Here is a 26,484-nt window from a genome sequence, read left to right as displayed (position 1 = left end):
GTAATGATGGGTACTACTGATAAGAAAACGTGAATGCTTTAGCGATGGCTCGTTGAGCTAGGGCTTTTCCTGTAAAATAGCTTTCTGTTCCACAGTCCAGTTAAAAAACTCACTTTTTACTATATGGCATAAAACCCAGCCCCAATGGGATGTAACTGGATGAGAAACTGTCCATGGCATTTTACAAGGGATTAGGAATTGCCAATTTGAGTGTGATTGGAAGGAAGTAAGTTACATTACATGTAATAAATGAATCCATGAAAGTTTTTTCTTTGTCAGGGAATATTGTCTCACTTGTGGTTTTGTCCTGTACTAAAATATGAATATGAATAGCTTATATAAGTAGTCCACATAAATTGGTGGTTGAGACGCAACACACACAAACACACATGACGCACACACGTGCAACCTTAAACGGACACTCCGGTCAGGCTTATAGAGAATACTCAGCGGCTGAGCAGAGTGTGAATGTGAGAGCCTTCTCATACAATCAGACTAGTATGAACACCATGTGAGGCTGGCTGAAACAGTCAGGCTAAAATTAACCTCAAAGGTACAACACTGCTGCTAGGAGGCAGGCCACATGCGCAAGTAGAACTGTTCAGAACAGTTGGTGGAGCAGGGAGCTTGCGGGTTCGATTCCTACTGGGGACCACTTCAGAAGTGTATGCACTCACTACTGTAACTCGCTCCTGGTAAGGTCGTCAGCTGAATGACCGGAATGGAACTAAGATGTAACAAAAGAACACATGAAAAGAATGTTACAAAAATGAAGAGAATCTAAAACACACAACTGACAAGATACACATTTAAATAGGGACATAGGTGAGGGACGTTTCCGTGCTCCATGAGGAACAGAGGCCATAGGATGATACAGGAAGCGTGCTAGAAACAGAAATATTTCTCTTCTTAAATTGTTGATAAATTATGAATATAACTTACATTTCTCAATCACTCCCCCTCTCTCTATATGTGTCCTTTATTTCTGTCCATCAGTGCACAGAAAACGCCTGAGTGATATAATTAGAAAGCAATCAATTAAAAGCTCCCTCTTTAAATATAATTCTAATCAGCAATGGTCCTAGAAATTGTTAAAACTATTGTAGTAAATAAAAAGTAACACAAAACGTGTAGATACATTTTAAAATTAAAATGTATTTACTGAAATATATAATTTCAGTAACCACTGGCATGATCAGAAAATTAATCAGAGTTCAGAATTCGTGGTGGGAATCAAGGTATTCAGTTTACTTTCTGTTAATAGTTTTTTTGACATTGAAGTCAATAGAAAACCAATTGTCGCTGGGTTGACTCATTACATACATGTGTCAAGTGTCAATGGGTTATGTCAATGCATGTATTTATTTATTCATCCTTTATTTAACAAGACAGTTCATATTGACATGATCATCTGTTTTTCAAGTATGCTCTGGCTAACAAAGAGGCATACATTGAAAAGACAACATTATTAGCTGTAATTGTGCAAATCCATCAGAAATTATGCATATAACTAATGTCAACACATTGCAGTCAATGGAAAAAAAAAAAAGTAAATTGCTGATTTGATGCTTAGGCCAGTATCTTACATTAAATGTTAAAAGATGTGTGTCACTGGGTTAACGCTTAGGTAAATGCATTGCAGTCAAAGGGAAATGGTAAGTGTCACTGGTTTGAAGCTTAGGTCAACATTATATAATGTAAGATGGTCAATAAATTGCAGTTAATGGGAAAGTCCTCTTTTCTGTTATCATACATTTGTAACTGTAGATTAAGTTAATCTCCTGAAAACATAAATCTTTGTTGTACATAGCCTTGTCTGGGTTGCTGATAGAAATGTACATTTTTCACAGTCACTGTCACACTAAATAATATTCACACAATGTGCTCACACATTGCATTGAAGGGGGCCTTAAATCACAGTGTTATAACAGTGAGAAGATCAAGAAGAAAATCTATACAAAATTGTTTCTGTTTTAAATTTATATTCTGTTTAAAATTATATGTTTTCACCTGTGACTTCCAATCTGTGAGATTTCATCACGGATCAGTCCTCCCAAATTTGTCTCAATCCAAAATGTCTGTAATGACCTATTTGGGATAATAACATCATTTTCATAACGAACCTCAGTTACACTTTTTTGTAAGATTATGATTTCTTTATGACGCACAAAAGCTTCAGAGTAGTGGTTTGAAGATGGCATGTCCTTTTGTTTCTCATTGCAGGGGTTAAATTATGGTGACTCAGCCACACTGTTTCTAACCATATTTTCTACTGTATCACAATGAATGCAGTTATCGTTTCAGTCAGCAGCATTAGATGGTTGAGTAGATCACTGAGGTTAAAAGTAGCTACATTCTAGATGACCAGTATGGGCAGGTTTAACCACAAAAGCCTTGAACAATTTCCCAAATACAAGCAACTGGGAAAAGGGCCAACTACAACATAAACCCTTGAACCATCTATATAGACCAATTAAAGAGACAAACCACACTTCCACCCACGGTCTCCTGGGTGGAAGTGTTCCAAACAATCTCAGCAAACAGACAACTTAAAACAGCAAAGCCTCTCTAACATGCGTTGCAGAATTGGATTGACAAGGTCATTGGGAAGCTGAAGGACTGCCTTGACACTAGAGATTTGGACATATTCAAAAACAACAAGAACTGGTATAGATCTCTCTTCAATGAGGTCAGTTCACCAGCAATGATCCCTTTTCTGTGTGGAAAAGCCCTCAGCAATCAGAAATCCTTTTCTGTGTGGAAAAGCCCTCAACAATCAGAAATCCTTCCCCGCGGGGACCACTAAGACTATGTTCACTACTTCAAGGCACCTTCAAACGGTTAAATGTTAAAAAAGAAACAGTTACAGTTTATCTGCCTGCATCTTGATAGAATTGTGTACTGGAATTGTAAATATGTTGATCAAATGTGCGTCCATGTATAACAATCACTGCTCACATCCCATTATATCACATGCTCACTACCAATTTTTATAATTAGTTGTCTTCTAATAATTTGTTTGTATCCTGTCCCGATATGTTGTCTACCACCAGCAGCACCATTACAAAAGGCACAACGTTTATTGTGTAAATGTTTATTAAATGTGATCCAGAATGTCTCCCTATCAATTGGTCAGTCTTTCTGTTGGTTCTTCTGACTGTCGCCAGTGTCACCCATTCATTTAAACATGAACTAAGCGTGAACCAAATTACTCTCGCCTTTTTCCATTGACTGCAAGGTATTGACCAAGGCATCAACTGAGTGAAGCATATTTTAAAATTTAATATCATCAATTGACATGAGCTTTAACTCAGTGAATCATCATTTACAATTTAATGTGTTGATTAAACCATTAACAAAGTGACACTCATCTTTTATGTAATGTAATTGCCTAAGCATTCACTCAATTACACTCATCTTCCAATGACTTCAGTGTATTTTCATACTATAAGCGTCAACCCTGTAACTCTAATCACTTTCCAATTCACTGCAATGTATTGACAGAAGTGTCATGGACTGAATGGATCACTCTCAGCAAAAACATGACAGGATAACAGTTTCCTTTGATATCATGTTACACAATTGTGCCTGCTTAACTTTGGATAACTTTCCAATAGATTTCGTGATCTTTTCAGTTAGTTCAAACCATACTACCAATAGTCAAAATACTGTCAGATTGATTTGTAATAGGCTGTCGAAGTATACTTTAGCTGTTTATTTAGAAACCAACACTTAGGCTAAGCTGATAGGTAGGTACTTAACCATTACTGGGTTGTATAGAAGTTTGGAAATGACCCTATATTGTTTGGTTGAACTGTCAAAAATCGAGAAAATATAAATAGAACTGCACAGCAAACAAATCCCAATCCGTTTGGGGACTTATTTATTATTTTCTTATCTCCAACATCACATTCTTAACCTTTTGAAAGCAATGAAAATGGCTTAACCATATCAGCCCTATTGATGTGCCAGCATGTCATCAGACCTATATTATGCTGGAATAAAGTATTCACCAAGTGCATTAGAAACCGAAAAGATGATAGCCCTTGCAATTGTGAACATGCAGGTATGTCATTTTAGGCTGTGCTCCAATCCTACCCATAGTTAGACTGGAGGGTGCCCAATCCTCTATTGACTATTGACTGAGTGGATGCGGGAGGCAGTGATCTTACGGATAGTTCTGAGATAAATTAATTGTTCATCAATCACTGCTTGAGAGACATACAACCTTGTTGAAAGGGGATTTTGACATCAGATAATATGCTTGGCATAAACAATATTATACTGGAATACTCTCACAACAGTTGTTGTGACAAACAAAATAATTCCCACAGTTATCAAAGACTAGTTTAATATATATTTTCCAGTGAGTAAGCTGTTCTTGTACATACAGCATTCTATAAATCCATGTTTTATGAAGATATTACTGTGTGCCTGTTTCTTTCCAAATTAAAATATAACATATGAAATAATTTTCCATTTCACTTGTAGCCTTTGTCCTGAAAGCAATTTAGTAAGGCACTTAACTGAGATGAACATTTAGGTCTGGAAAGGTAAATTAAAATAGGCCCCACTCCCCAGATTGAAAATAAGCATGGCATTGATAGGGTTTAAGAGGCAGGTGTATTCTCTGACCTTCGTCATGTTGATAGACGACAGACCATGAATCCCAATCTAGCCCATGTCCTCCATGTTCACGTGTTGCAGGTGAAACTCAGAGGGTGACTTCCAAAGACTGGGTTTTAAACACATCAACTTTGGGACACTCTTGTGACTGAAATCATGGAACACCTCAACCACTTACTGAATAAAAACACCATGAAGTTCCCCAACCTCTTTTAATGAATAAAACCACCATGAAATTCCTCAACCACTTTTAATGAATAAAACCACCATGAAATTCCTCAACCACTTTTAATGAATAAAACCATCATGAAATTCCTCAACCACTTTTAATGAAAAAAACCACCATGAAATTCCAAATTTACAAATCCCCCCACTGTTTCACAAATGTATTTACAGCTAATTTAGGTCTTTGGTTTTCTTTGTCAAATCATAAAATTAGTTATAAAACATATGAATGTATCAAATAATTCCAGCAATTAACATGTGGACAGCTGTGCCATACAGACTACAAGCGTGTGGCGAGATATTGATGATATACCAATTCCATTGCAGAAGTTGTTGCCAACAACGACTTGTATACATGGGGCATACAACTATTTGAGCTTGGCAGATTTTGTTGTGAACATACAGAATAATTTGACTATTTATTTGGATACAATCCTCGGGTAACCCTTTTCTTGATTCAGATTCAGGACATAAGAAATGTACAAATATTGTGGTTGTTTCCGGGCTTTCGTCTGACCATGCTCGGCCAGGTGAGTGCCGAATTATAGTCTTCAGAATGGTACATTATTTTACTTTCATTTAAAAATCTCATCTCATCTATATCCGCTTATCCGTATCAAGTCGCTGGGGCAGCAGCTCCAGCAGGAGAAGCGTTCCCAGGCCAGTGTTCCCAGGCCAGGCCAGAGCTTCTCACCCTATCCCTAAGGGAGAAGCCAGCCACCCTTCTGAGAAAACCCATTTCAGCCGCTTGTACTCACGATCTTGTTCTTATGGTCATGACCCAGCCTTCAATGACCATAGGTGAGGGTAGGAAGGAAAATTGACCGGTATATCGAGAGCTTTGCCTTCCAGCTCAGCTCTCTTTTCGTCACAACGGTGTGGTAGAGCGAATGCAATACCGCCCCTGCTGCTCCGATTCTCTGACCAATCTCCTGCTCCATTGTCCCCTCACTTGCGAACAAGTCCACAAAACACAGGTAGACAGGATGGGCATATTCCCAGGCCCCCTCCAGGATCCTTGCAAGAGTAAACAGCTGGTCAGTTGTTCCGCAACCAGGACGGAATTTGCATTGTTCCTCTTCAATCTGAGGTTCGACTATCTGCCGAACCCTCCTTTCCAGTACCTTTGAGTAGACCTTCCCAGGGAGGCTGAGAAGTGTGATACCCCTGTAATTGGCACACACCCTCTGGTCCCCCTTTTTGAACAGGGGAACCACCACCCCGGTCCGCCACTCCTTAGGCACTTTCCCCTACTTCCACACAATGTTGAAGAGGCGTGTCATCCAAGACATCCCATCCACACCCAAAGCTTTCAACATTTCGGGACGGATCTCGTCAATCCCCGGAGCTTTGCCACTGTGGAGTTGTTTGACTACCTCAGTGACTTCTGCCATGGAGATTGACGATGCTTCTCCATCAGCCTCCAGCTCTGCCTCCACTAAAGAGGGTGTGTTACTGGAATTTAGGAGTTCCTCAAAGTGTTCCTTCCATCGCCCAATTACCTCCTCAGTTGAGGTCAACAGTGTCCCATCCTTACTGTACACAGCTTGGATAGTTCCCGTTTTCCCACCTTGAGGTGGCGGACGGTTTTCCAGAAACACCTTGGTGCCGACCGAAAGTCCTTCTCCATGGCTTCCCCAAACTCCTCCCACACCCGCTGTTTTGCCTCTTTCGCAGCAGAGGTCGCAGCCCTTCGGGTCGGTCGGTACACTGCAACCGTCTCCGGAGTCCTCCGGGATAACATATCCCGGAAGGCCTCCTTCTTCAGTCGGAAGGCTTCCCTGACCACTGATGTCCACCAGGGTGTTCGAGGGTTACCGCCACTTGATGCACCTAAGACTTTTAGACCACAGCTTCCCGCCGCAGCTTCAGCAATGGAGGTTTTGAACATCAACCACTCAGGTTCAATGCCCCCAACCTCCACAGGGATGCCAGAAAAGCTCAGCCGGAGGTGTGAGATGAAGATCTTTCGGACAGGGGCCTCCTCCAGACGTTCCCGGTTCACCCGCACTACCCGTTTGGGTTTTCCCGCTGTCCAGAGTCTTCCCCCAACCCCCAACACCTGACCCAACTCACCACCAGATGGGGATGGGTTGACAGCTCCGCCCCTCTCTTTACCCAAGTCTCAGATCCGATGACACGATCACAAAACCATTTATCTACCTTCGGCCTAGGGTGCTCTGGTACCACGTACACTTATGAGCATCCTTATGTTCGAACATGGTGTTTGTTATAGATAATCCATGACTAGCACAAAACTCTAACAACCAACGACCACTCGAGATCAGATCAGGGAGGCCGTTCCTCCCTATCACGCCTCTCCAGGTGTCTCCATCATTACCCACGTGTGCGTTGAAGTCCCCCAGCAGAATTATGGAGTCCCCTACTGGAGCCCCATACAGGACTCCATTCAGGGTTTCCAAGAAGGCAAAGTACTCTGAACTGCTTTTCGGGGCATATGCACAAACAGTCAAGAGATTCCCTCCCCACAACCCATAGACATTAAAAATGTATAATATTTTTTAGGGAATTCAGTACCCACACAGAAAACTCATGCAAAACATATGCACATATATGTAGAGGATTTCTCAACATATATTTACATATGTGCCCTGAATATGTTCATGAAATATCAAACTTGAACTTCTGACAATATCATAATACAATGCACGTATAAACCACTGCAATTAAGGGACCACTTCACCTTTTTATTTCCTTTCCAAAAAAGTAGAAAAGAAAGATTTTGAGTGAGGAACCGAAGGGTTAAAATTAACAGACCACTGCAAATTGAATGCTTCTGTTCCAAAACTTTCCTTTTCAACTTTTTTGGAAAGGAGCGAAAAAGGTGCAGTGGTATCTTAATTGTTTCCGGAGCTGTACTTTAACGTTGAATATTATGTGTTAAAATAATGAAATATATAAATATGCAGTAAATATGCAGTACTGAAGGAATTAACCTTCAAGACATTATTTTCCAGATAATCTCCTTGTTATAGTGAGTTTAACTAATTATTGTTGGCAAAATGGGGAGCAAACCCCAACATAACCACCAGTCTAGGCCTTATTGCATTACATTAATTAATGTGAAAAGGCAATTATTATCTTTTACAAACAAGAGCCGATTTGTAAATTGTACAGTTAGCATTTACCATAATTTCTATTAAATACATTATAAATTCAAGTAAAGAAACAACTGGTTACAGTCAGTCATCTTAACTTAATAAGGACCCTTATTCACAGTATCACACAACTGCCAGTGTCACAATATAATGATAAATGTTTAGTAAATACAAGTTTTGACTTCAGTCATCGTCAAGCAGCATATAGCATCTTTTTCAGTTTCAATATAATGGGCTACTTTGTACTCCAAGTTTAGATTTAAAAAAAGACTCATTATGAAAACAATACGCATACATTTTAACACAGTATACTGAATGCCATTCCTCTCTGTAAAAGTATGTCAAAGAAACGACTAGATAACATACAATGGGGAGAACAAGTGTTTGATACACTGCCGATTTTGCAGGTTTTCCCACTTACAAAGCATGTAGAAGTCTGTAATTTTTATCATTGGTACACTTCAACTGTGAGTGACGTAATCTAAAACAAAAATCCTTAAAATCACTATGATTTTTAAGTAATTAATTTGCATTTTATTGCATGACATAAGTATTTTTAAGTATTTGATAGTTGTTGCCTTCTCACCAAGTTGCTTGCCTATTGTCCTGTAGCCCATCCCAGCCTTGTGCAGGTCTACAATTTTATCCCTGATGTCCTTACACAGCTCTCTGGTTGTGGCCATTGTGAAGAGGTTGGAGTCTGTTTGATTGAGTGTGTGGACAGGTGTCTTTTATACAGGTAACGAGTTCAAACAGGTGCAGTTAATACAGGTAATGAGTGGAGAACAGGAGGGCTTCTTAAAGAAAAACTAACAGGTCTGTGAGAGCCGGAATTCTTACTGGTTGGTAGGTGATCAAATATTTATGTCATGCAATAAAATGCTAATTAATTATTTAAAAATCATACAGTGTGATCTTCAGGATTATTGTTTCAGATTCTGTCTCTCACAGTTGAAGTGTACCTATGATAAATTACAGACCTCTACATGCTTTGTAAGTAGGAAAACCTGCAAAATCAGCAGTGTATCAAATACTTCTCCCCACTGTAATAAACACATGACAGAAAACGTGTTTATTATATATCAGTTCATGTAAATGCATATTATCAGCTATATTTTTGTCTTTTATGTAAATATATTTACATATATTTAAGACATATTTAAACATTTTTGATAATGGCCAAAATCTGATATGTAAATATATGTATGAAATATATGTTCATACATTAGTAATACATATACAGTTATACATATACATACACTCACCTAAAGGATTATTAGGAAAACCATACTAATACTGTGTTTGACCCCCTTTCGCCTTCAGAACTGCCTTAATTCTACGTGGCATTGATTCAACAAGGTGCTTAAAGCATTCTTTAGAAATGTTGGCCCATATTGATTGGATAGCATCTTGCAGTTGATGGAGATTTGTGGGATGCACATCCAGGGCACGAAGCTCCCGTTCCACCACATCCCAAAAATGCTCTATTGGGTTGAGATCTGGTGACTGTGGGAGCCATTTCAGTACAGTGAACTCATTGTCATGTTCAAGAAACCAATTTGAAATGATTCAAGCTTTGTGACATGGTGCATTATCCTGCTGGAAGTAGCCATCAGAGGATGGGTACATGGTGGTCATAAAGGGATGGACATGGTCAGAAACAATGCTCAGGTAGGCCGTGGCATTTAAACGATGCCCAATTGGCACTAAGGTGCCTAAAGTGTGCCAAGAAAACATCCCCCACACCATAACACCACCACCACCAGCCTGCACAGTGGTAACAAGGCATGATGGATCCATGTTCTCATTCTATTTACGCCAAATTCTGACTCTACCATCTGAATGTCTCAACAGAAATCGAGACTCATCAGACCAGGCAACATTCTTCCAGTCTTCAACTGTCCAATTTTGGTGAGCTCGTGCAAATTGTAGCCTCTTTTTCCTATTTGTAGTGGAGATGAGTGGTACCCGGTGGGGTCTTCTGCTGTTGTAGCCCATCCGCCTCAAGGTTGTGCGTGTTGTGGCTTCACAAATGCTTTGCTGCATACCTCGGTTTTAACGAGTGGTTATTTCAGTCAAAGTTGCTCTTCTATCAGTTTGAATCAGTCGGCCCATTCTCCTCTGACCTCTAGCATCAACAAGGCATTTTTCGCCCACAGGACTGCCGCATACTGGATGTTTTTCCCTTTTCACACCATTCTTTGTAAACCCTAGAAATGGTTGTGTGTGAAAATCCCAGTAACTGAGCAGATTGTGAAATACTCAGACCGGCCCGTCTGGCACCAACAACCATGCCACGCTCAAAATTGCTTAAATCACCTTTCTTTCCCATTCTGACATTCAGTTTGGAGTTCAGGAGATTGTCTTGACGAGGACCACACCCCTAAATGCATTGAAGCAACTGCCATGTGATTGGTTGATTAGATAATTGCATTAATGAGAAATTGAACAGGTGTTCCTAATAATCCTTTAGGTGAGTGTATATTTAAAACATGTTTTCAAAATATGTCAATATATAATAGTTCCATGTGGGTATTGCTTATTGTCAATGTTTTTGCATGTCATCATCCATAATGATCCAACCTCTTCACAAACCGAACCCCTAAATAAATCCCTAACTGCATTCTTGATTGGAATGTTGTTTAAACATGAAGAAAAACAAGAAAAGTAACCAGGCAAGCCTAGTTCAGCCAGCCGGCGATTAGAAGGGAGGAGTGTTGTTGCCCTCGCTGATTCGAATCAGGGTTTCCCATGTGACAGGCTGTGTCTTTTACCACTGTGCCACTAAGCCTTTTGTCACGCATTAACATCACGCCAAGTTAGAATATTTTGCTAGACACCTTTAAGCATTGTGTTAAACTAACATTTCTTATTAAGTTTACTTCCACCATAAATAGCATCTATGAACTGTGGCTTTTGTCAAAATGGCTTTTGCCACTGGCAAGAGAATCATGAAAACACCTCCTCTTTTGAAAACACCTCATACTTTGAAAATACACCAGAAATGTTCACAATATAACCATAAACAGTTTAATTTTAGGCTTACTATAATGTAGCTCCTGAAGGATGTAGCCAGTGATGTTTTTGTCTATCCTGAACAAATCATAATGCATAATTTATTTTGACTGCCATGAGGCTCCAATGCGGGCCCTCTCCTTTGGTAGTCCATGTCTCTAACCACTACGCTATTTAACAAGGGTCGCTCACTCACGCAGTAAGTGATATTCGCTCTTCTTGGCCAGCTCCATTTACGCAGTCTGGCAAAAAGTTGTGAGACCATGCAAAATTGTAAATCACCAAATTGGAAACATAACTAAACAATAATGTTCATGTTGTTTATCAGGCGAAGTTAGTCAGTGACTTTGGGAAAGCAAACACAGCATACAGCTACACTGGGCTGGAAAAGTGCTGAACCATAGTGACTCTCAAATTGAACTTTTGAGCTGGCAGTTAGGGGACAAGAAACCAAAGAATCAGAGAAGTAGGATTGTTTGATGATTGATGACTTTGGAATTTGGACAGTAACAATCAATTAAAGACTTGTTACAGAAGCTGCTCTTCTTGCTATTCTGCAAAGTAATGGCTATCTTGAATTGAGCATTTTCAGAGTTTTGAGAATATAGTGCATCTTTTCAGATGTACATGCATTGAATGTACTGCAGTCATAATGCAAGAAGTGTACTATCCTGTTAATCGTTTTACCATATTGCAGCTACAGTATATAGCTTATTCAGTGATCAGGGGAAGTAATTTAGCTAGCCATCCCAGCTAGCACTGTCAGCAAGCTGTCTCCGTGGGTGGACCATCTGCAAGCCGATAGTCGACAGTGAGTCAGTCTGTATTTCTGCGGCAGCAGCCTGCCACAGTCCATTGGCAGACCATCGGCAAGCCGGACCATTTTGCTATCTGGGTTTTTTCAAAAGTGTAATCACAGTTAGCTAGACTGACCAGCTGGCTCATGTCTAGCGTTGACCACTGGCTTATTAGAAATATGTATCACTTTGTTATCATTCCAAGCCATTGTGGAGATGACATCCTGGCTGTTGCTGACTAGCACTGCAATCTTGTCAACAATGTTGTACAAGGGATTGTTAGATTAGCCTTTTAATAACCTTCATATGGTTACTTCTGGTTAGACGATTCTCTCTTATTTTTCCCAAACAAGTTGTGTGAATTAGAATCCCTAGTTGTATTTTCTGTACAGTACAGCATAGTATGCAGCAATCATTACGATCAATATTCCACTGTTGACATCTACGTCATTATGCTGCAAGCTAAACCCATGCATGCCATTGCCAGTATTATTTATTCTTGCTCTGCATGTTAATAGAGTCAAAGATTAAAAGCTATGTGTTCCATTTTTTTTAACAATAATTAATTGTTTGTAGGATATAAACATATATAATTGGAAAACTGTAAATATGCAAATCTAGAGACACAAAACCAAATGAATCGCATCATGGCCATCAAAAAAGCATATAGCCTGGCAGCACTGCCAGCTGTCACAGATGATCATTATCAATACTTCCTGGCAGAGCACCTTCCTTGATCCAGTTGCTTCTGTCACACGGGGGTAATGTGTGGAAGTGTGGGGTAGTGAGCTTGTCTATGTTCTAACACTAACCTTCCCCATATCATAACACCAGTACAAAGAAACCCCCCAGTGGATAGTGTGAAAGTGTCCTGGAGGCCATTTCTTCAGATCAGCCTAATGGATTTAGCTAGGCTGAGTCTGAGACACTGATACCCAGTTGATGAGTCTGGGTTTCAGACATCTGTCCAGGGGCCTGCTAATGAATGTATGAGTCACTGGTAACCTTCTGGCCTAATTATTAGAATATATACATACTGAACTAATGATAATGAGCTGCCATTTGCAGGCTGACGGCATTGTGCATGAGCTTAGAAAACTAAAGGAGATCCATCTAGACTGCAGAAATATAAGTCAGATACTGGCGGCCAGGATTTGCTCATAATTGGTAATTATCTCTCTCTCTGAAAGTAAAAGTTAGTGATTTGATTCTGGATTTCTCCTTTAGAAAGGTTTATTAAAATATGTAAAAATAAAATCTGGAAATGGTCAAATTTTATTGTATCTTTAAAGCAAAATATACAGAGCAAGAATTGCTGTATGGCCCATTTATTTCCAATATTTTTGGTGGCAAGATTGTTGCACCAAAAAGGTTAGTTAAATATTGCATTGTTTTATATATCAACTCATAAAATCTATGGTACAACAAACATTATCTTACCAGACTCTTTGAACACGTTATTCATCAGATTTGATGTGAAACTCAAAATATGATAGAAATCTTAAGTGGTGATCCTTGACTTCCTGTTTTCACAGATGTATTTTTAGAAATATCAAAAGGCCTATTAGTAATGAACAGGCACACTGACAGCCACAAGAGCTTCATTTCACGGGGACAGGCCCCCGCAAAGTTAGGAACAGACATATTGGTCCCTCCAATTAAGAACACTGCCAGAAATATAAAATGTGTCATGAGTAACTTCAAACTAATGCCTGGACAGACATAAATCCCAATGAGCTGTCAGGGCCATTTAGCGTAATCAACAACGCTTGCAATAACATAACTTAATATCCTGTAATGTTCTCAGGAGGGTTGCAGGACACAGGTGCAGAGGTTCTTAAAACAAATGTAGCTTAATCCTAGGAAATCAGGGAACATGAGATACAAACGTTACATGAAACAATGACAGACCAGAAACACTTGGGCAGGAGGAAGTTATATAGGAAAATAACGAGGGGGCAAACAAAGCACATGTGACAAGACTACTAGACACAGGTGAAATCAATAAACACAGGGATCCAAACAGAACAGGGAAATAGAAAAACTATAACTGAAGTACATAGAACACTGAAATGTAACAACCGGCACGACACACGTCATGACTCATTACCGGCTTTTGCATATCCTATTCAAAATTATTCTCTGTCTAGCTTAGGATACTGTTAGACTGCAAGAGATCATATTTTATTATATAATAAAATATGATATGATATATATATAAGCGCAAGTAGCCTTAGATGGCCTTAGTCAATAACCAATTTTGTTAAATTGATTTTGGCTATAGGCCTACATTACACAAGCCAGCCAGTAATCAATAAGCTTGTTGGCCATTAATAAACAATACTGCCCTACAAAAGCAGAATACCTTAATTTGCTAGAGTGTAGAACTGAGAAAAATTACATTAAAGTTGATTTGTTGTCCAGCCAAATACATTTTAGGCCAAATATTGGAAATGTGGCAATTCTTTGTTTTTTTGTGACAGTTGAAGTCTGAAGTTTACATACACCTAAGACAAATACATTTAAACTCAGTTGTTCATAATTCCTGACATTTAATTCCTGTAGAAAAAATTGTCTTAGGTCAGTATGGATCACCACTTTATTTTAAGCATGTCAGAATAGTAGTAGAGATAATTATTGTTTTCTGAGGTCTTGGATGATTTATTTGGATTTTCCCATGATATCAAGCAAAGAGGCACTGAGTTTGAAGGTAGGCCTTGAAATACATCCACAGGTAAACCTCCAACTGACTCAAAATATGTCAATTAGCCGATCAGAAGCTTCTAAATCCATGACGTAATTTTCTTGAATTTTCCACGTTGTTTAACGGTACACTGGAATTGTGTTATAGTGAAGCTGTTTTAGCTAACTGACTGGAATTGTGATATAGTGAATTATAAGTGAAATAATCTGTCTGTAAACAGTTGTTGGAAAAATTACTTGTGTAGTACACAAAATAGATGTCCTAACCGACTTGCCAAAACTATAGTTTGTTAACATTAAATCTGTGGAGTGGTTGAAATATTAGTTTTAATGACTTCACCCTAAGTGTATGTACAGTGGGGGGGGGGGGAGTATTGGATCCCCTGCTGATTTTGTACATTTGCCCACTGAAAAAGAAATTATCAGTCTATAATATTAATGGTAGGTTTATTTGAACAGTGAGTGACAGAATAACAACAACAAAATCCAGAAAGACGCATGTCAAAAATGTTATGAATTGATTTGCATTTTAATGAGTAAAATAAGTATTTGATCCCCTCATTCAGAAAGATTTCTGGCTCCCAGGTGTCTTTTATACAGGTAACGAACTGAAGGAATAAATCAGATTACAAACTCTCCACCATGGCCAAGATCAAAGAGCTGTCCAAGGATGTCAGGGACAAGATTGTAGACCTACACAAGGCTGAAATGGGCAACAAGACCTTCGCCAAGCAGCTTGGCAAGAAGGTGACAACATTTGGTGCGATTATTGGCAAATGGAAGAAACACTAAAGAACTGTCAATCTCCCTCAGTCTGGGGTTCCATGCAAGTTCTCCCCTCATGCAGTTGCAATGATCATGAGAACGGTGAGGAATCAGCCCAGAACTACACGGGAGGATCTTGTCAATGATCTCAAGGCAGCTGGGACCATAGTCACCAAGAAAACAATTGGTAACACACTACTCTGTGAAGGACTGAAATCCTGCAGTGCCAGGAAGGTCCCCCTGCACAAGAAAGCACATGTACATGCCCATCTGAAGTTTGCCAATGAACATCTGAATGATTCAGAGGAGAACTGGGTGAAAGTGCTGTGGTCAGATGAGACCAAAACTGAGCTCTTTGGCATCAACTCAACTGACCATGTTTGGAGGAGGAGGAATGCTGCCTATGACCCCAAGAACACCATTCCCACCGTCAAAAATCAAGGTGGAAACATGATGCTTTGAAGGTGTTTTTCTGCTAAGGGGACAGGACAACTTCACTGCATCAAAGGTACGATGGATGGGGCCATGTACCTTCAAATCTTGGGTGAGAACCTCCTTCCCTCAGCAAGGGCATTGAAAATGGGTTGTGGATGGGTATTCCAGCATGACAATGACCCAAAACACACGGCCAAGGCATCAAAGGAGTGGCTCAAGAAGAAGCACATTAAGGTCCTGGAGCGGCCTAGCCAGTCTCCAGACCTTAATCCCATAGAACATCTGTGAAGGGAGCTGAAGGTTCGAGTTGCCAAACGTCAGCCTCAAAACCTCAATGACTTGGAGAAGATCTGCAAAAAGGATAGGGACAAAATCTATCCGCAGATGTGTGCAAATCTGGTGGCCAACTACAAGAAACGTCTGACCTCTGTGATTGCCAACAATGTTTTTGCCACCAAGTACTTAGTAATGTTTTTCAGAGGGGTTGAATACTTATTTCACTCATTAAAATGCAAATGAATTCATAAACATTTTTCATGCGTTTTTTCTGGATTTTTTTATTGTTATTCTGTCTCACACTGTTCAAATAAACCTACCATTGAAATTATAGACTGATCATTTCTTTGTCAGTGGCCAAACGTACAAAATCAGCAGGGGATCAAATACTTTTTTCCCTCACTGTAAACTTCCGACTTCAACTGTATTTATCTACATAAAAATCTTGCATTTTGTTTACCGAAACTGAAGTTAAGAATAATTTCTGATTCTGATTTGCCTTTGCACCGCAGGATAGGTCTTTTGAAAAAAATTCAAATACAATGGTGGGAGAAAAAGGTTTTGAATGACTCAGTGCCACTGTTATATTTAGGCACTGTATGTTTCAATGGCTTACTAGTTTTACTGATATCAAAATGTGATATATGTATAAGAAAATAAACTTCAAATGTGTATCTGATGAAAACTTCAACTGTAGGAAAATATCTGCTTACTGTATAATTTACTGTGCCCGACAACGTTTTTCAGGATGCTCAAAACAATCTTTCAAATTATATTTTAGACATTTAGTGTATTTTTATGTAGCACAAGATCTCTGCTCGAAAGTCATGTTTTCTTGTCTTATCTGCTGTTTTGACAATGTAATTTCTTGGCTGCACAGGCCAATTTACTATCTTAAAACAATTCTACGTGACAACTTTGAATTAAATTGAATGTACTAGAAAACAGACCTTTCATAAGGGCTAAATCAAATGTTTTTTGTTGTTTTTTTTTACTTCCAAGCTTTGGGATTCTATATAGCAATCTTTTTGTTAGTGGTATGATGCTCTAACAACTCGGCTTTCTGCTAAACCTACCATTTTCTCAATAAATCAGTTTTTTGTTGGCTTTAAAGATACCGACAAAGCTGCCTGAAATCTGAATGTGTCTGTGTGGTGTGAGCCACAATTCAGTTGGAATGAATGGTGGTCTACTTGAAAAGCTCTGGGTGTAGACCCTGAAAATGTTTGGCCTGAGGAAGGTAGTTTGGTATGACAAGCAAAATCATGGTTTGGTGTTGATGAAGTAGTGATGGTGAGGAGATGCTTCGTGAACATAGACTGTAAAAATAATGGACGACGCCCTTTCGCTCTTTTCCATTGGTGAAAAATGAAGCCACCAGTGTCCTGATACGGCGCTGACATCTTGGACTTGTGTCTGCGCAGATAGCGATCTTGGGACCAGTTCTGCGCAGTAGTTATGCGCAGTACCGAGCAGGAAGTAAAGCCGTAAAGCCGCGAAATCAACGGCCCCACCCCTGTGCCCCGCCCTCACTCTCCCTCGCAGAATGCGCATACCGTAATCAATCGCAAGTCCCAAGTACAGTACAACCTTTGCTTGTTAAACCTAGACAATATGTTATAGCCTAACTTACATCATGTTTAACCTTAATTTAGAATAGGCCTAATACAAAAATAATTGGTAACTTCTAGCTAACGATCACCTGCTAGCTATTAACATGGCTATTAACGAGGCTTGTTGTCTTTTAGCTAACGTTAGCTAGCCCATTACATTTATTTACTAATTAAATAGCTTATAAATTTAACTTACCGAAAAAAATTCAAAGATCGATTGGAAATGCCAGATCGGTTAGCACAATGTACTGCAGAACAACCCATTATGTCCGTGTGAAATTATATCAATTATAGAAATTTAGAGATTAAATGTAAAGCTCCAATCTCCTCAGTCCTCCGAAGATTCAGTGGCTCCTCGGCTCAGATAGCTGTCAATCACAGCTGTGAATCACGACGTCACACCACCGTTTTTAGAGCATTAAATAACTAACTAAAAACAAACTTATTTTAAAAACAAACTCTTGAATTTACATTAGCGTGATACAAACTACAGTAAATGACAGAAACCAGCTTCGGAAAAAATATATTTGAAGGGTAATTTAATTGTTTAGTTGGTCTCGCGTCCCATTGAATAACATGGGGAGGGCAGGGTTTATGACCTATACTGGGACCCCTCACCAGGGGGCGATCGAGACGTTTTGGCTTCACTTTTCAGGGCTTGTGCGGCACGCTTGTTCGTGAAGCGATGATGCTTTCCAGCTAATTGTATTGCACATTACTCGAGGCCTTAGGCACACTAGTGACACCTGCTGGTAAAAATAATTTAGGGCACCTGAAACAATACTTCAAGTGTACTCTGACATAGTGCAGAAACATTACTGTTTTCTTCTATCAGGTAATAATACAATCAAAACCTAAAGTTATAGGTACCATTAGGATCAGTGTTTTAATTATTTTCTAAGAAAATAAATTAAAAAAAATTCTCAAAAAAGAATAGACCTATAAATGTTTTAGTTAGTTAACTATGTTGTCTTAAATAAAGAGGTATAACATTTGTATGGGGTTTAAAAGGGAATAAAAGTGCTTCTTTCACTGGGTACTGAGATTGCTCCTGTAATTTCGCAACAACCAACAACGACAACCCACTAAATAATCGCTTCCTTAAATCTACAACAGTCTAAAACCAAAACAAGCAATGAGCTAATCACATGATCCTACAGAAACCAAGGCCTTGTTTGTCATCGATGACGTAATTCTCTGAAAACTATACAAGCCTTGGCATGAGGTTGACGGAAATTGCCATAGGTACTCGATACACGTTTCAGAGCTTCGATCTCATTCGTAACATCACTATGATGAAGAAAAATACTATAAACCTAGCACCTAGCTGGGAAGAGAAAATTTTTATTTGTAATGGTTTATTGTGGAAATATTTGGAATGTACTGACACTGTCTCTCACCAACCACTTTAAATTATTTGAATATGCCAACAAATGTAAATGGCAGCCGCTATATTTGCGCCTTTCAGCATTTAGTAGTAGTTTTTTTTAATACTTGATGTTCACATATAGTCGTTTATTACATACCTAACAGCTTAATAATTTTAGTATTTGTAAAGGGTTAAACTTCTGGTCGTTGCATGTATGTAGGCTAAAAATATATATTTCATATTGTAAGAGCTGTTTTTTGTCATTTCTCCATCAGCTCTTCCGGTGTGTCTATGATAAGAATAATCATTACCATCAGTTTGGGAGTTATTCATCATTCAGCAGGGACTGCGACACTGGGTGCATCACAGAATAACAACATCAACAGAACTGATCCTAGACTTGTCATCTCTCACTCTCTCGACTCTTGCAGCTCCTTTGACAAGGCTGAACTGGGGCTAGTGCTGAATCAGCCTCTCTCTCTTTCACCAAATCACACTGAGTGACTAATTGGAGCTATTATGCAGAGGCATTGTTTTTTTCTTCACAGTGACTTAACTTTAGACTATTAATTGAATCATTGCCTGAGTGTGACAAGAGGTGGACATTTGGAATAGATTAAACAGAGCCCCTGTTAAGGGGTAATGGAGTAGATATATTAATGTTTTGCAAAGTTTTGTAGATGCCTTCCAAGCAGAAAATAGTTTCTTTTATTACTTAAATTATACTTCATTAAACTAATTTGGTACATGTGTAGGCCTATACAGTATGATAAAAATATCTACTATATATTTTAAAATAAGTGCATACAGTGAACTACAAAAGTAGTATTTATTTATACGACTCTGTATTCAATGATACAGTAACTATGGAATTAAACTTTAATTTGAGGGTATTAACATAGCTAACGAATGAACCATTTAAAAAACACAGCATATTTTACATAGTCCTGGCATTTTGAAGTGCCAGAATTATTTGGACAGGTTATTTGTATCATGCGGGTGACATCTGTCTATGTCAATCTTGAATGTAGGCTTTAAATTTGTACTTTAGGTCTCTGGTGTCTGACAACATGAAGACGAAAGAAGGGTCAGTGCAAGTCAAGCTGGTCTTCATGAGGCAGATGAAGTAGGAAAAAATCAGAAACTTTGACAAAACATTAGGTGTCCCAAAATTAGGAAGAAGAACGCAGTTATTAGCTCAGCAATGGCAAATTACACAGAGTTCTCAAAAGAGGTATAGTGGACAGATGACACCAAGATTAACATGTATCAGAGTAATGGCAAGAAGAAAAATGAACAGACATACCCCCTCATCTGTGAAATATAATTTGGGCTTCTAAGGATGCCACTGGATTGATGGTGGGACTGCTGACAGCAGGAGCATTTTTGAATTATGTAGTATTCTGTCTGTTAAAATATAACCAAATTCTTCTAAACTCATTGGATTGCACTTTATTAAAGTATTTTGAGTCCTAAAACTGCAAATTTCTTAGCTGGCCAAGTCAATCACAAGATCTGAATCCAACTAAGCATGCTTTTTACATGCTGAAGACATACTTCATGCTAATAAGACTTTGAAGTGTTAATTTTCTTGACCAATACATTTTAGCACAGCTACACCAGACTTCATTACAAAAGGATATTCATAGAGATGCATGAATGACTCCTATTTAGAAATCAATGTCTCGGCGATGCTGAGGCATTCAGGTGAAACATGGTGGGAGGGGGAATTCTTCATAACTATTTCTGGGGGATGCAGAAGGATACATTGTACTCTGTGAATCAAATCTTGTAAAAATAAAAATATGAATCTAATCTGTGAATCTATCCTCAGTAAAATGGCTTCCAGTTTGCCCCTTACAGAGGCTGCCACATCCAATGTTAAAAATTTAACAGCATTTGTTCCATGTTTGAATGTGTGGCATTCATCCCCAGACTGTCTTTGTACTAGTCACTGTGCCCCCTCCATTCCCTCTCCACTGTCTCATTTTGGGCAAACAGCGCTTTACCCTGTTTAAGGGACAGAGACTGAGCTGAAATTAGCCTACTTTTCCACCCCAGGTAATTACAAACAATGTGTCTACTACTTGTGTAACTTCACACACCCTACATCAACACAATGTTTCGTAAAGACTCCAAACACCCTGATAACGTAATCCACAAATTCTTGTTTCCGTGTGTGTACCCAGTTAATTCCACAGCTTCTAGTTTTTGTTTCCACAGATTTCCACCAACAACATTTTCAAATGAGTTCATCTTTTGGATGGGGGTCAATAGAAAAATAGTGAGATTAAAAAGGTAACATGCACAGACACAAATATATCTGTTCTTCTTTGGTGTCCATTCTCCACTTATCAGTTCATACAAGCCCATCAGCTACAGTGAGGGAAGAAATTATTGGATCCCTTGCTGATTTTGTACATTTGCCCACTGACAAAGAAATGATTAGTCTATAATTTTAATGGTAGGTTTATTTGAACAGTGAGAGACACAATAATAACAAAGAAATACAGAAAAACACAAGTCAAAAATGTTATACATTTATTTGCATTTTAATGAGTGAAATAAGTATTCAACCCCTCTGCAAAACATGACTTAGTACTTGCTGACAAAACCCTTGTTGGCAATCACAGAGGTCAGACGTTTCTTGTAGTTGGCCACCAGGTTTGCGCACATCTCAGGAGGAATTTTGTCCCACTCCTCTTTGCAAATCTTCTCCAAGTCATTAAGGTTCCAAGGCTGATGTTTGGCAACTCGAACCTTCAGTTCCCTCAACAGATTTTCTATGGGATTAAGGTCTGGATACTGGTTAGGCCACTCCAGGACCTTAATGTGCTTCTTCTTGAGCCACTCCTTTGTTGCCTTGGCCATGTGTTTTGGGTCATTGTCATGCTGGAATACCCATCCATGACCCATTTTCAATGCCTTGGCTCAGGGAAGGAGGTTCTCACCCAAGATTTGACGGTACATGGCCCAGTCCATCGTCCATTTTATGCGGTGAAGTTGTCCTGTCCCCTTAGCAGAAAAACACCCCCACCATGTTTGACGGTGGGGATGGTGTTCTTGGGGTCATAGGCAGCATTCCTCCTCCTCCAAACACAGCAAGTTGAGTTGATGCCAAAGAGCTCAGTTTTGGTCTCATCTGACCATAGCACTTTCACCATGTTCTCTGAATTATTCAGATGTTCATTGGCAAACTTCAGACAGGCCTGTACATGTGCTTTCTTGAGCAGGGGGACCTTGCGGGTGCTGCAGGATTTCAGTCCTTCACAGAGTAGTGTGTTACCAATTGTTTTCTTGGTGACTATGGTCCCAGCTGCCTTGAGATCATTGACAAGATCCTCCTGTGTAGTTCTGGGCTGATTCCTCACCATTCTCGTGATCATTGCAACTCCACAAGGTGAGATCTTGCATGGAGCCCCAGACTGAGGGAGATTGAGAGTTCTTTAGTGTTTCTTCCATTTGCCAATAATCGCACCAACTGTTGTCACCTTGTCACCAAGCTGCTTGGCGATGGTCTTGTAGCCCATTCCAGTCTTGTGTAGGTCTACAATCTTGTCCCTGACATCCTTGGACAGCTCTTTGGTCTTGGCCATGGTGGAGAGTTTGGAATCTGATTGATTGCTTCTGTGGACAGGTGTCTTTTATATAGGTAACAAGCTAAGATTAAGAGCACTCCCTTTAAGAGACTGTGCTCCTAATCTCAGCTCATTACCTGTATAAAAGACACCTGGGAGCCAGAAATCTTTCTGATTGAGAGGGGATCACTTATTATTTCACTCATTAAAATGCAAATCAATTTATTACATTTTTGACATGCGTTTTTCTGGATGCTTTTGTTGTTATTCTGTCCCTCACTGTTCAAATAAACCTACCATTAAAATTATAGACTGATAATTTTTTTGTCAGTGAGCAAACATACAAAATCAGCAGGGTATCAAATATTGTTTTCCCTCACTGTACATACAGTGAACATATCTTAAATACTGACAAAATGTGACTATGTGCAAACAATTTGAGCCTGGGGACATTTTGGTGATTCTCCCAGGATACAAGCAAACGTTATTTTCGGGATGCCACTAACTCAACTCCATCTGGGAAATGACTGAGAAAAAAAAAAACTGCGAAAACATCCATTATAAAGGCTGGTCAGGCATAAATATGATCAGTATATTTGAACAGGAATTTCATTAGCATAACTATTCATGTGTTTTTTAAATTTAACAAAACATTTTGATAACAGTAGTTTTTAGCAAACCCAACAAGAATTGTTGTCATTTATACAGAGCAGAGGTGAGGGACTCGAGTCACATGACTTGACTCGAGTCGAGTCACAATTTTCAGGACTACCTGCGTGAAGTTGGCCCCCCCACCAACGCAAAACGTCGTCAAACTATACTCGTTCGTTTGTGCTCCGTTTGTGCTGGTTTGTGCTGGTTTGTGCCGGTAAAAGTTTTGTTTGTGCTGCTTTGGGTTTTAAAATATTAGACATTGAATTATAGATGATGACGTCACCAGCCCCCCCACATGCTCCAAATTCACCCAAAATAGTCTTGTTCGTTTGTGCTCCGTTTGTGCTGGTTTGTGCTGTAAAAAGTTTCGTTTGTGCTGCTTCCGTTTTTTAGCTATTAACATAATATTTTTAGGTCAATCTGAGGTCAACCAGCCCCCCCACATGCTCCAAATTCACCCAAAATAGTCTCGTTCGTTTGTGCTGGTTTGTGCCGGTAAAAGTTTCGTTTGTGCTGCGTTGGGTTTTAAAATATTCAACATTGAATTATAGAAGATGACGTCACCAGCCCCCCCACATTCTCCAAATTCACCCAAAATAGTCTCGATCGTTTGTGCTTCGTTTTTGCTGGTTTGTGCCGGTAAAAGTTTTGTTTGTGCCGCGTTGGGTTGTAAAATATCAGAAATGTAATCAAATTAATATTTAGGCCTATAGGCTACAAACAAGGCTCACTGAATAAAATAGATTAATCAATGGTCACAAGATCAAAAATAGTCAGACAGCTCTGTATTTTGGTTTGTAGTTAGTCAGTAGCCTATAGACTATGAGCATTTTATTTCGGTTTTGTCTATTCAATCTCTAAAATGTTAGATGCTAATAAAGATGATTTAATAGAACATCATGCAATTTCTTATCAGTTTTTTTGTAGTCCTGTAGTGTTTAATAAAAACGTAATGTTTTTCTTTTATTAGGCCTATGTCACTCTTATCTTCTGCTACTCTATGAGCAAAATGGATTTGTGCGCGTGTGCCATCAAGTCGTAGTTTAAATGTAACTTCAGCATTTTTGGGCAAGAAAACAGCTAAACTATCCTCGAGGAGAGCACACTTTTAAAGTAGAATTGACGAAGACGTTCTGTCATTACATAATTTGTTCAATAAACAATTATCCTCACTTCAGTGTCTTGTGATTGTATTTTATTTTTACGAGTCTCATCTGCTACACTCCACTCCCACCGCAAGTGACACTTCCATTCAAGAATGCTCTTGTATAAAATTGTGTAGAGTTAGTGGAGAAAAGGTCGATATAAATCAAACTACAAAAGTCGTTACTAATCCAAATTTCTGAACAATGTAAGTATACATTGTTTTAAAACTGTCTGTTACAATACTAGTAACTGCAAGAATATTGTACAACTTTCAAGAGAGCTAACCTTGTTATTGAACAGAAACCTCAATAATAACACTTCTATTACCAATTTAGCTATGAAATGCTATTTACAGTTGCACAAAGTTTCATTTTAGTATTAAAAAACGACCATGGGTGCAACTGTATTTAACATTTCATAGCTAAATTAGTGATAGTGTTAGCAATGAATTTTCAGTTCAATAAAAAAATGACAATCTAGGGGTGAACATTACCATATTGGTCCTAACATAAGATATATTATCCATCTACATTATCCTTACTATATTATATGATCATTATATTCAGACCAATACAGTAATATATTAAAACAAATGTATGCTGTACATGATATTTTTTGGAATCAGAATAATTGAGGGTAATTATGTTTTGCTTAAGCCAGATGTCCAAGAAACCAGCAGTCGACAGGGATTCCATTTTCACAGTCCTGTGTTCATCAAAAGAGGCACAAACCAGCACCAACGAAGCACAAACGAACGAGATTATTTTGGGTGAATTTGGAGAATGTGGGGGGCTGGTGACGTCATCGTCTATAATTCAATGTCTAATATTTTAAAACCCAAAGCAGCACAAACGAAACTTTTACCGGCACAAACCAGCACAAACGTAGCACAAACGATCGAGACTATTTTGGGTGAATTTGGAGAATGTGGGGGGGCTGGTTGACCTCAGATTGACCTAAAAATATTATGTTAATATCTAAAAAACGGAAGCAGCACAAACGAAACTTTTTACAGCACAAACCAGCACAAACGAACGAGCATAGTTTGACGACGTTTTGCGTTGGTGGGGGGGCCAACTTCACATAGTTTGACGACGTTTTGAGTTGGTGGGGGGGCCAACTTCACGCAGGTCTTGTGACTTGCTTGATTAAAGTATGAAAATGACTTGACTTGGACTTGAGAACAAGTTACTTGAGACTTGACTTGAAGTGGAAGACTCGACAATGACTTGAACTTATAATAAACAAACAGCAATAAAATTATTTTATATGTTGTTACATCAGCACCACTGATCAGCGTATGTGCCTTTAACGCTGCACAATTCAAACCGCGCCAAACATGGCAGACAGTAACGTTGGTCGAGCTCCACAAATAGTATCGTTTGGATACAATGACTTTGAACTGGACCGTGTGAATAAAAAAAGATTTGCCAGATGCAAAATATGCAACAACGTCAACTGTCATTCGTTATTTTAAGAACCACAAGGAAAGGTAAGAAAGTAATCTCTTCATATTCAGTTTCACTAAGATCTATAACGATTAAGTTACTAATGTAATTAATTTTTGTTTGTCATAATTTGGCCTTGGTTGCATATTATTTTTGTTTTATTTTCTTGTTAGAAATGTGACCATTATCATTACTGAATACGTCTGGTAAATAGATGTAAGGGAATTTGACTATAACAGTGGCATAGCCTGAATTTTAATGTTGATGGGCATCTTAAAATGAGCGGGCATGTATATTATTACACGTAGGCTATAATGTCTGTATTAAATGTGGGCATTTTCAAGTGTTTGTGAACTGCCTGTGGAAACTAAAAAGCATTGTGCTTACACCATAACAGTTAACTTTACTGCATGAAAGGCTAACATGGAGGCGCCGGTGTGATTGCACCTAAACATTTCGAAGAGTTTTTTTTTTTAATCATACAGACAAGAATAATTACAGCGTAATTACATATTAGGCAGTTTTTCAGTCACAATAATTAGTTTATAAGGTTGTTATTATTAGCCCTTATTACATGGATTGGCTGAATTCCAGTGCAGAATGCGTGTTATTTCTTGATAACAGACCGTTGCCATGAAAAACAGCGCGTTGCTATGGACGCAGCAGGATTCTAACCAGAGACGGAACGGACTATTTTCTTTAGAGGAAGCAATAC

General features: G+C 38.9%; 1 protein-coding gene across 7 annotated transcripts in view; it reads right to left on the bottom strand.

Moving 5' to 3' along the window:
* Positions 1–26,484, bottom strand: part of b3gat1a (beta-1,3-glucuronyltransferase 1 (glucuronosyltransferase P) a) — a 123,291-nt gene that overhangs the window by 70,384 nt on the left and 26,423 nt on the right. Inside the window, exon 1 of one of the 7 annotated variants that reach the window (XM_010893287.5) lies at positions 678–726. The exons of 5 other annotated variants lie outside the window; for them this stretch is intronic. The gene's annotated coding sequence lies outside the window, so the exon portion shown is untranslated. Of the gene's footprint in view, positions 1–546; positions 656–677; positions 727–26,484 lie in introns of those variants that run through there. One more of the 7 variants, XM_010893286.5, reaches the window with a different exon arrangement.

This window comes from Esox lucius, chromosome 1 (genome assembly GCF_011004845.1).
Source record: "Esox lucius isolate fEsoLuc1 chromosome 1, fEsoLuc1.pri, whole genome shotgun sequence".
Classification (NCBI taxonomy): Eukaryota; Metazoa; Chordata; class Actinopteri; order Esociformes; family Esocidae; genus Esox; species Esox lucius.
The sequence above is the reverse complement of the archived record's forward strand: the minus strand, read 5'-3'. Positions and strand labels throughout refer to the sequence as shown.